We start from the raw sequence: 12,653 nt of genomic DNA on the forward strand, positions 1-12,653 counted from the left end.
GATACTGGGCTAGATGAACCATTGGTCTTACCTGGTATGGCTGTTCTTATGTTCACTGGGATTTAAACCTCGTACTTTTTTCACTCACTAAGCCTTCCTTTGAACCATTAGCTACATATTCCATGCCTCACTTATCAACAAAAGTTGCATTCCTTGTGGCCATCACCTCAGCCAGAAGGGTGGGTGATCTGGGAGTCGTGATGGCGGATTCTCCAGACACTATATTGTGTAAGGACAAAGTCTCCTTACAACTATCTCTGAAATTCACCCCAAGTAGTTTTGGATTTTCACATAAATCAGTCAATTCACTTACCCGTGTTTTTCCTGAAACCTCATGCATATGAAGAGAAGAGCCGAGACTTCACTCCCTTGATGTATGATGTGCTCTGCAAAGGACAAACCCAATCAGAGAAAATCTCCTAGACTGTTTCTTTCTATAGTAGAATGAGCCCAAGGTCAAACTATATCCTCCAAGAGGATTTCTAACTGGATTTTGAGCTGTATCCTACTCTGTCACCAATGACTGCATCTTTCTCTCCCTTATGGGGTGAGAACTCATTTTTCAAGAGCACAAGCAACTTCAGTGGCATCGCTTCAAGAAATATCCTTACTTGACATTTACAGAGTAGCTATGTGGAATTTCATCCACACATTCGCTAGACATTATGCTCTAGTGCAGAACTCCCTTGCCGATACATCCTTTCGGACAGTGATTATCAAAAAGACTCTCACTGACTCATAGACTAAGACTAGAAGGGACCATTGTGATAATCTATTCTGACTTCCTGCACATTGCAGGCGACAGAACCTCACCCACCCTTTCCTGTAATAGGCCCATAACCTCTGGCTGATTTACTAAAATCCTCAAATCATGATTTAAAGACTTAAAGTTTCAGAAAATCCACCGTTTACTCTGATTTAAACCAGCAAGCGATCCATGCCCCAGGGTGCAGAGGAAGATGAAAAAATCCTAGGGCCTCTGCCAATCTGACCTGGAGAAAAATTCCTTCCCGATCTGAAATATGGCAGTCAGTTAGACCTTGAGCATGTCATTAAGATCCACCAGCCAGATATGTGAGAAAGAACACACTGTAGTAACTCAGGTCTTGTCTACACCGGCAAGTTTCTGTGCAGTAAAGCAGCTTTCTGTGTTGTAAGTTCTGAGGTGTACACACTCCCAAGCCACTTACTGTGCAGAAACTATGCAGTTGCAACGCTGTAAAAAAAACCCACCTCGATGAGAGGCATACAGCTTTCTGCGCTGGGGCTACAATGCCATGGTGCCAGTGCAGACACCCTGGTCGATTACAGCTCCGTGATTGACCTCCAGGAGGTGTTCTGCAATGCCTGTTCTTGCCTCTCTGGTCATTGGTTTGAACTCTACTGCCTGGGCCTCAGGTGACCAACCGTCATCCCCACTCTTTAAATTCCTCTGGAATTTTGAAAGCCCTCTTCCTATTTGCTCAGTGATGCATGCAGTGGTCTCAGTGCATCTTTACAGTTGGCCATACCTGCTCCATTCACCAGCAATCCCCCCTTGAAGCAATGCAGAGTTGCTGGACCTCATCTGCATTTGGGGAGAGGACGCTATCCAGTCCCAGCTGTGCTCCAGCTGTAGGAAATATGATAACTACGGGCAGATTTCATGATGCATGACAAAAAGGGGCCGTGACTGGCACACACTACAGTGCAGGGTCAAAGTGAAGGAGCTGTGGAATGCCTACCACAAGATGCTGGAGGCAAATCACCACTCCAGTGCTGCTGGTTCTATGAAGAGCTGGACATGATTCTCGGTGGCAACCCTACCTCCACTGTGAAGGCCACTGTGGATACTTCGGTGGCTCACATGCCAGTTGCAAGTGGACTGAGCCAAGAGGAGGAAATCTTGGATGAGGATGTGGAGGGGAACCCAGAGGCAAAGAATGTCTTGGAGGTTAGAGATGCATGCAGCCAGTAACTCTTCTCTACCCTCCAGGAGAGTAGCCAGTCATAGCTGTCAGATCTTGTCAAAGTGCAAACAGGAGAGGATTTGGTAAGTGGCTTTGATTTTGGGAACCGCTGGGGTGAGTTGTTGGGGGCAAGAGTGTTGCAGAAAGCAGGTTTGTGTCTGTATGATGCATATACCACCGCTTGCCTAGTCTGAGTGGCGGAACAGGCTGTTGATTGACTTCCTCACTTCACAGGAATCTACCTCAAAGATCTCCAGGAAACTCTCATGGAGATACCGGGCAATCCACTTCTGCAGGTTCTTTGGAAGAGCTGCTTTTTTTCTTGCCCCATTAAGGATGACTTTCCCAGGCCACTCTGCCATCAAAGGGGGCGGGGGGAACCATTGCCCCACACAGGAAAGATGCTTAAGGGCCAGGGTGGAAGTCGCAGTCTTGGAGAAGACCATCCCTTGATTCCATGCTCACCCTCAGCAACGAGGTATCTTCCATAATGAACACAGCCTGTGGAAAATGTGGGGACAGGAATGACTATCAGCTCCCTCCCGCCCTACATTGCTGACTCAATCCAAGAGCCAAGTGCCCAGTGTACACTAGGGTCTGGGAACACTGATTTACCCTGCCCTGCGGCTATTCACCATTTTGGGGGTCTTGTGGCTCATGTGTGCTTGCCTGGGGTCTGCCAGTTAGTGACAGGTATGTGAATAGTGGCTGTGTTTTAAATCACTGAATCAGTGTTCTCTGTGTTGCAAACAATACTGCTTCTGAAAAATACTGTGTTTTGGCTTCACAGAGATGACCTTGGGAGCCCAGCCTCCCTCTTTGTTATCGACGGCTGAATGGCTGCGCAGAATTAGAAAGCAGCCACGAAGAACTAAGGAGGACTTCCTGAGTGACCTTATGATGCACTCTGCGGACAAAAAACAGGAAACAAAGGAGTGGCGGGACAATGAGAAGAGGGACTGAAAGGAGAACATGGCACGCCAGAATGAAGCCACAGAGTGGCTCTTAAACGTTACGGAGCGCCAAGCGAACATCCTCCAGGCGATACTAGCACTGCAAACTGAGTAGCTCTGTGCCCGCCCTCCCCTGCAGCTGCTGTCGCAAAACTCTTTCCCATGCGCCCCACACACACCACCAACACACTTTTATCAACCTCCTGGCTCCACTCTGTACCCGCTGCATTCCACTCCTGCCCCATCACAGTCCAGCACTGCGAACTCCCAGTACTCACTGCACTCAACGCTTATCCCTCTGTAGTTTAGCCCTGCTGAAGTACAGTAACCACTGCACTGTACTCCAAAGGAGAAGGCTGGATATGATCCCTGGACATACACAAATCTTTAACTGTCTCGGGACCCCACCTCCTCCTGGGACCTTCCTTTCCCTCATCCCCCTCAGTGCTGATGGGGTTTTTTGTTTGACTCTCTCCAGTTGTTTAATAAAAGAATTGTGTTGGTTTGAAAGCAATCTTTATTCTATTAATTGAAAGTGAACAGAGCCCTGCAAAGCAACAATTATCTTAAACCTTCATATTGCATTGTCTACACCAATCACAATCACCTCCTAGCATTACAAGCACTGCATTCCAGGGCATAGCAACAAATATTAGTGGCTTTCAGCTTCAAATTGCTACCTCAAGGCATCCCTGATCCTTATGGCCCCATGCTGCACCCACTAATAGCCCTGGTCTCTGGCTGTTCAAATTCAGCCTCCAGCAGTCCAGCCCTGAGTGAAGCTTTCACCCTTCCCTTCACAAATATTATGGAACATACAGTACGTGGCTATAAGCATAGGAATATTGTCATTGGCCAGGTCCAGCTTTCCATATGGGCAGCACCAGGGGACCTTTAAATGGCCCAAAGCAAACTCAATAGTCATTCTGCACTTGCTCAACCTGTTGTTGAACTGCTCTGTGCTGCTGCCAAGGTGCCCTGTGTATGGCTTCATAAGCCATCGCATTAAGTGGTAGGCAGGGTCTCCCAGGATCACAATGGGCATTTTGACTTCCCCTACATTGATCTTCTGGTCGGGGAAGAAAGTCCCTATTTGCAGCTTCCTGAACAGGTCAGTGTTCCGAAAGATGTGTGCGTCATACACCTTTCCGGACCAGCCTGCGTTGTCTGTGAAATGCCCACAGTGATCCACAAGGGCCTGAGGAACCATTGAGAAATACCCCTTCCAATTAATGTACTCGGTGGCTAGGTGGTCAGTTACCAGAACTGGAATATGCATGCCATCTATCACCCTTCTGCAGTTAGGGAAGCCCATTTGTGCAAAGCCATCCACAATGTCACGCACATTGTCCAGAGTCATGGTCTTTTGGAGCAGGATGTGATTAATGGCCCTGCACACTTCCGTCAACATGAGTCCAACAGTCAACTTTCCCACTCAGAATTGGTTAGCAACCACTCAGTAGCAGTCTGGAGTAGCCAGCTTCCACAGTGCAATTGCTATGTACTTCTCCAATGACAAGGCAGCTCTCATTCTCATGTCGTTGCACTGCAGGGCTGGGGCAAACTCATCACACAGTCCCATGAATGTGGCTTTCCTCATCTGAAAGTTCTGCAGCTGCTGCTTGTCATCCCAGATGTGCATGATAATGTGATCCCACCACTCAGTGCTTGTTTCCCAAGGCCAAAAGCGGCGTTCCATTGTGATCAGGACCTCCATGAATGCCACAAGCAATCTCATGTCGTAGCTAGTATGCGTGGCGAGATCAATGTTGCACTTCTCTTGCCTTTGTAGTTTAAGGAATAACTCCACTGCCACTTGTGATGTGTTGGTCAGAACAAGCAGCATACTGGTCAACAGTTCAGGATGCATTCCTGCAGCCCGAAGAGGCAGAGCACACAGTATATATACCGTTGAAATATGGCACCAAATGCGGACAGAAGCACAGGGGTTTCTGGGATGCGAAGCAATGCATCACGGGGCATTGGGACAGCACCCAGGGTGCCCTGCGACCCCCTCCGCCTGCCCACAACTCTTAGCAGCAGAAGAGGAAGAGGTGCTCTGTGGGATAGCTGCCCAGAGTGCACTGCTCCAAATACTGCTGCAAGTGCCGCAAGTGTGAACATGCTATTGCGCAGGCAGCTGACAGTGTGAGCACACAACAGTGGTTTCCCTTCAGCGCTCTCTGAACAGCACTGTAACTGCCAGTGCAGTAACTCTGCCAGTGTAGACATACCCTTAGAGCCCTCCCCATCTAGTGTCTCACCTCCGGCTGTTGGGAATATTTGCTACTAGCAGTCACAGCTTGATCACATGCCATTGTAGGCGATCTCATCATACCATCTCCTCCATAAACATCTCAAGCTCAGTCTTGACACCACTTAGGTTTTTTGCCCCCACTGCTTCCCTTGAAGGCTGTTTTAGAAGATCATTCCTTTGATGGTTAGAAACATTCATCTAATTTCACACCTAAACCTGCTAATGACCAGTTTATATCCACCAACACTGGTGCTTAACTTAAATAATTCCTCTCCATCCCTAGTATTTATCCCTTTGGTATATTTACAGGGCACAATCTGCATCCTTGTATCCTCCTCCTACTTGCGTACTGCTTGCCAAACACCCACAATAGAATTCTTATTAGGACCAGCACTCGAAGAAGAAAGAGATAGTTACTTAGCTTAGAGTAACGGGAGGTTGCTATAAGGTAAAAAACTTCCTCTTACTGCACTCCAGCTAGCTTGAGGGAAAGCAATCACACTTCAAAGCAACATTGCAGTAACAGAATGATTGGGTTAGCAGCACAGAGTGATTGGAGAGTTTCAAAAATTTATCAGCAACTTAGAGTTGCTTCTATCACCATTAAATGGCTAGCTTGAGCATCAACAGCTCTTCAGCTTCAGTCCCCACTCTTCTCCCCCTGCAACTATAGGCCAGCTATCTTGAGTTTAAAGCACCAGTTAACTCAATCTAGAGATTGTCTGTGTGGACTGGAGTCAAGTTAGGGGGTAATAACTGAGTTATAACTCAAGATAACTGTTTCGTGAAGACACATCCATTGTGTCAGGTAGAATGTGAAATAGTGACATGTGAGTTGTCTAAAAGGATGCTCTCAATTACTGTATATCCTGCAGGGATTTTGCAAGTCTCCCAGTTCAGAGCCAGCCCTCTCTACATGGTATTGCCGAGAACTAGGGAGTATGTATGTGGACTACTGCTCTGTACTGGGTAGAATCAGACCTGTTTCTCACAGGCACTATGCTGCTAACAGAGATGTTCCTTAAGCTCAAGTGACAGGAACCTATGTTTTTGGAGCAAGAGAATTGGGATTTTATGCCTGCTGTTACAGTGAAATTTCAAGTGTCCTTGGTGGCCACTGCATTGTCACCACGTGCAACCTCCCCATCCCCTCACTGATTACACAGAAAAAGCCTTCTAGAACTATCCATATGGTACACTGTTCTCTGAAAGCAGTCTTTGTATTCTCTTCACAACCTTTGGGCAAAAGTGTCATTAAATCAACAAATAGAACAGAAAATTTTTTAAAAAGCACCGATCAGTTACCAGGTTCAGAAAACAAGAAAAATGGATTAAATACATAAAACATACCAGGTAAGTTCTCATTCTGTAATAATATATTACATGTAGGACAGGGTCAGTATTTTTTATTTCTACCACATGAACATGTTTGTTACCTTATAATGGTAGGCAGCCATCACGGGAAGGGGAAATCCTGCCCCCAAATTTGGTGTACTCTGCAATTTCTGAAGGTGCCTAGAGCTGCAGAGAGCCACTCAAATTATAAGTCAAAATAAAACTTAATGAAAACTAAATTTACATTTATATGCCACCTTTCATCATGGGAGCTCTCAACATACTTTACAAAGCATGTCCTCAGTCCTGCTATTGGATCCATACAGCCAGACCTTTGCGCCCCTGCAAAGCCCCACTGACTTTTGGACTGGGTGTTAAGGTCTAAACAGGCAGATCAGTTTGCAGGATTGGGGCCTAAATAACGGTAGCATCTCTGACATGCAGCCATTCCTAAGGTGGAGGATTGCAACCAAGTAATACAGAATGCAAAGGAGGAGAAATGTTGGTCGAGTACAATCAGGCATATTTTGTCTCATGAAAAAGTGTCATGGGATCTTTAATGTTCACGCAGAGCAATCTGGGTCTCAATTTGTAAAGTCTGACCCAAAAATCTGCATACAATGAGGCTAACCATGCACTTACTGAAATCAATTGAAAGATCCCCACTGGTTATAATGGGCACTGGACTGGGTCTAGTACACATATTCAGCTTCCAAAGCTGAAGAGCTGAGTCTAGTCTGCTTGGATATGAACACAGTTTCAGAGTCTGGATATTTCCAACCCAGTGCTTAGACCATTAAGCTATGAACTAACAAACCAGACTCTTCATTTAGCCTGCCAACGTTACACATGCGGAACTCTCATTTACTTCAGTGGGAATGCTTTGTATAGAACAATGGCAACTTGTGGTGCAGAGAACAAAGAGCTCTTTTCTAGTAAGGCATTAAATTGTATATTAAAGGGGTTCATTGTTGCCTGGATGAGAGTAAAAGCAGATAATACTAATAAACATAATACTTGTACATTGAGAGCACTAAAGAAAGAGAAATGGCCAAATTCTTCCCTTGTTTATACTCTGTTGACTTCAGTGGAGCTATGACAATTAACAGCAGCAGAGAATCTGCCCCAAGAATTTTTATTTAAAAACAAAACCCGTTTTTATTTTTTGCAGTTAATTTCACTATGTTATGGTGGAGATTTTAATTGCATGAATGGCTGAAAATTTGTTAAGTCTATGGATTTGAAATCTAACATTACCAGCAGTTTTCACACATTCCTAGAGGGCTGCTAATTCTAAGAAATGTACATTTAACGGAATGTAATTTTTAAACAGCAATTTCAGTGCATGGTTTGCCAGATATACTCACATCCATAATGGACTTGGGTGCATTGTTAAAACATTACTTATAAAATGACATGGTTATCTGTGAATTACATTGCCCTAATTGTATCATAGTCCTAGTTTTCACAGGGCAGTAGCATGGTTCTGTAACATGGGATAACACCACCACTATTTGGACCTTGCTACACAGATAAAAATCAAATTATGTTATAACACATTCCCCTGATGTAGTGAGTTTTTACTGGCCCTTTAAGTGGAAATCTGGGGTGAAATGTAAATGCTGAACTGATAAAAATCTAAATGTCCACAGAAATTATTAAAAAGGACAGTTTTTTTTTTTAAATTAACTAAGGAGATACCAGTCTGAGTTTACAGAAATTTTAAGACATTCATGTGGAGCCTCACTGAGTTTTGGGCTGGACAAAGTCTAAATGTGCAAAAGGTAAGCTTGTTTTACAGAAACTTCCTGGAAAAGGTGAGGTCAATTTGTCTTGGATGCACAAGGAGATGGGAAGAAGGAAAGAGCAGAGACTCTAGAAAGTAATGATATGGTTATATGAGCAAGAGAGGAAGAAGAGATTCACAGTAACACAATAACTAGGCTGGGGGGAGGTGAGGAGAAAAACAGGGAGGCTGGAATCAAGACTTTTAGACTATAAACCTCTGGAACAGGAATTCCCTCTTACCTATGACTGTACAAAGCCCAGCAATATGGGACCCCAAATATTTACTACTACTATCAATCAGAAGGCAACAGATGAAGAAGGCATGGACAAAGGAATAGGAAAAGGTGGAGAGACAGAATAGGATAGATTTAGGAGATTACAATAAGAACTGACAGGATTTAGTGACAAATCTCGATGTAAGAAATTAAGGGTAGAACAGTTGATCAACAGTCATCGTGAGTTTAAGGCCTGGAAAGGACAGGAGCAAGGAAGAGTTTAGTGGAAAATGGAGAAATCCAGTTTTTGGCAAGTTGAGCTTGGGCATGCAGTTGGACTTTAAGAATGAGAGATAGACAGTAAAGAAGTGATCAGTGAGTGAAGAGCAAAACCAGGAGAATATGGATGCCTGGAAGCCAAAAGGAGGAGAGATCATTCAGTATGTGATCAAATATATTGCAAGTGAGAGAAAGGCTGAGGAAGAGATTGGAAAGCAGGCCTCCAGACTTAGCCAGAAGGTCTTTAATGAGCTTACTCTAGTGCTTGCAGTAGTATAGCTGTAAGCCAGAGTGCACCACCCATGTAGAAAATGCACAGACAGGGATTCAATTTATGCAAGGGGAATTCCCAGGTAAACAGATAAGCAGGCTGACGGCTTTGCACTCTCTGCAACACCACAAGGGAGTCAGAGCAGGGACCAGAATCTCTATCACATAACATGATATATATGTATTTAAACCACCTACAATGGGTAGCACTGCAAAACCTTTGCTTCTCTCTGAAGAAATGTTGGCAACCAAGTTATTTTCAAGATTGAAAAGAGACAAATCCAAAAAATCAGAACACATCAAAGGTAAATCTAATAAATATTCTTCCATTTTATCCTGAAGCTCACTGCACTCTCACAGAACACTGAGGGAATAAAATAGGGGGGTGGAGGGAAAGAGGAGAAGGTCCTTAATTGTGAATGTCCACCAGCTACCAGATCATGAAGGTAAGTCTATGCTACCTTATGGTCATAAATTGCTGATATAGCTAATTAAATTAGTACAAACACCCTAGGAGAAGATCGGTGAATATTGATATGATCTCCATTTTACACTAATCACTAAAATGAGACTGGTATGCAAGAGTTAATTTTTGTATTTTTCAAAGGTATTGAAATTTATTACAAATTTGTTTTTTCAATTCTGTATTTTCTTAGACTGATCTATTTACACTGTATTCTCCTGTAATTTTTGCAACTCACACTTCAAAACCAATAAATCCTTAGTTGTCAAGTATGAAAAGCACCCCCATCATTCAAAGTAATGATCTAACCCACCCTAATATCCACATCAAAAAAAATAAATCCTGCTTCTCATAGTAGGTTGTTTTTCAAAAAGTTGTATGGTTTAGATTTTTCCTTAAGGTTTTTGATGGTTATGAGAAGTCTGCGTTTGTTGTTCTTCCTGACTCATCTTTTATTTTTCTTCTGTCTTAGTTGCTTGCTCTCTGTATTTATCATTTTGCTGTTCCAAGAAATCAAACTATATAAGAAGCCTTAAGAAATTTTGTTCTGCTCTTTTGTTCTCCAGAAAGGAATAAAAGAGCTGTTATGATACCCAAGTGAGGGAGAATCCCCAGTGGAAAATAAGTTCTTTGAAAGCTTGAATTATTCACCTATTCTTCACAACTATTGATAGTGAGAGCTGCATCCCTGTTGTTCTTTTCCCTTACGAGGGTTGTACACATTTGGCTTCGTACACCTTCTTTCTTAAAAGTTCCTTCGTAAAATATAGCTTCATTGCATTTGAATGCAGAATTAAAATATTTGCATCCCTCCTTTGCAATATGAAGCCCTCCTCACCCACTGGCTCCCCAAGGGGGTTTGGAGGACAACAGCTGTTGAGGCCTCCATGGAAGTATGGGTCTTGCAGGACTTGTGCTGCACAGGGGTTGGGAAGCAGTGCAGATGCATATGGCCTTCACAAAGATGTCCCAGGCCTCCAGTAGCTCTCTCAAGAGCCACCCATTTCTGCTCACAGGGAGTTGGGAGAAGGGCAGACCATGGTTCCTGACCAAAGATTCAAAACTTGTGGGCCTTTCAGTCCCCTGTATGGAAATAATATGAATGGTAGATGATTTGGGTTTAAAATATGATGTTTTACCGTAACTAGACAAGCAAATCCCTAGCAATATCTTTCTGTAGGCATGACATATTTGTAAAACTTTATACAGTTATCCACTCTGTACAAAGAGGATATATTTTTCCTGTTTTATCAATGTCCAAAATCTTTTATCTCCTTATTTTACATCTGTTCAGGGCCTGCCTTGCTGGTAGTTCTACAGTGGAAGTAGATTTAAAACATTTGGAAACCAGACACAAGTTAAACAAAATTACAGAGTTAAACATGATAGCATGTGTCTGAACTAAAAGAGTATGATGAAACACACTAGATCAGTTATAGAGACTTATTCATATTAAGTGAGAGATCAGAAAGCATTATGCCTCAAACATGCCAATTTTCTCGGCAGTCTAGCTTTTCAAGTTTTGATGTTTTAATAATAAATCACTGAACATTATGACTTTTTGTTTAAAAAGTGTTTTCATTTTAATGGATTTAGTTAATAACATCAAATGAATGGTACAAAATTGTGTCCTTATTCACATTTCCATACATTGTATTATGGACCACCTGAAAATCTGGACTAAAAATGCATAAGGTGTTTTAGTCCTAACGTAATTTTTGCTATATGTAGAGGAGATATACAGAAACATGCATTTGTTAACAATGACATGTTAACATTAACTTAAACAGTAAGATATGTTCAGGTGCGCATTGTATAATAATGCACAGGTATGTGACACGATGTGAAACCAAATGTCAAGTGCTACCAACAAAAATCAGAAGTGATTGCACACTGACATCTTGGGATGATATTTTTAGTTTGTTTTTTTAAAATTTGCTTTAAATATTTAATATTTAAAATATATTTTCCCTACAGAAAGCATTTATTGGAAGACAGACTGGAAGATTTTCCTTTTCTAAAAGTATATCATTTAAACAATATATTAAATATGACACAGGTGATAAGACTCTAGAGGCCCTAAAGCCATTAGAGGTTTTCAGAGACAATTTTTCAACCCAATGGTTTTACTGATTTTTACTAGCAAAACTTTGGAAGTAGCAGCTTGGAGAGCACCCTGCCTTTATTGAAATACTATGCTTTAATTAAAACAAAAACAAGAGAGAGAGGGATACCATACTGGTTGGGGGAGGAATGGGAACAATTAAAACCTGAATAATTTACCATGGATTTGATTTAATTAGTTTCTCTACTTGTTAATGAAATGTCTATATTGGAGTTTGTTCTTTCCTAGTGCATCTTCTCTTCCAATTTGTTCCTGCAGTCAAGTAAATGCTTGAATTTTCATTGGCAACAGAGCTTAAAGGACTTGGACCCTACTGCAGGATCAAGGAGGAAAGAACATTGGGGTGTGGGTGCAGAATTAACTCTTACCTACCAGTTATCTGAAATTGCAACACAACAAAACAAAGCGAGATATTTGTGCAAAAAAAGTAATTTGTACATTGACATTACTTCTAAATTTGCTTCAGTATAAAAATCCCTCTTCAATTTCCATTGACTAAGTTTTATTCCGCCTGAATGGTCCTTCACTTTCCTAAGATTCTCATATTTTTAAATTCATCTAGTTTAATGGCCTAAGTAACCCAACCACCATCTTTCTAGCCAAGGGCAGGATGACATGGAGTTCCTTTATATTGCTCTTTAACAGTTTGAAGTGGTTGCTTTTGAGCAAAGCAGGGTGCTTCCTATCTTCTATAGGCAGAGTGCTCTGTCTGCTGGCCTTGGGAATGCAACAGAGCTGGAATTGAAGCCAGGTCTCCCTCCATGGCAGTGCAGAGCACTGCGAATTACTGGCCATCCCTTTTTCTTTTCAATGTACCTGCTTTTATGAAAAGACCAGCTTCTCCATAAGCCACTGCTTAGTTTCCAATAGTCTGAGGGCTTAGTCTGGGGCTTGGGCTGAAATGACTGGTTTCTTAAAACTTCCATTCAGGCTCCTACAGGAAGCATAAAGTAGAAACATATAAAATTAAAAATGTAGAAACGTCTTCCATTTGTTTTTTTCATGGGTGTATTAGGAAG

Source organism: Gopherus flavomarginatus, chromosome 5 (assembly GCF_025201925.1).
Source record: "Gopherus flavomarginatus isolate rGopFla2 chromosome 5, rGopFla2.mat.asm, whole genome shotgun sequence".
In the NCBI taxonomy this organism is placed as follows: Eukaryota; Metazoa; Chordata; order Testudines; family Testudinidae; genus Gopherus; species Gopherus flavomarginatus.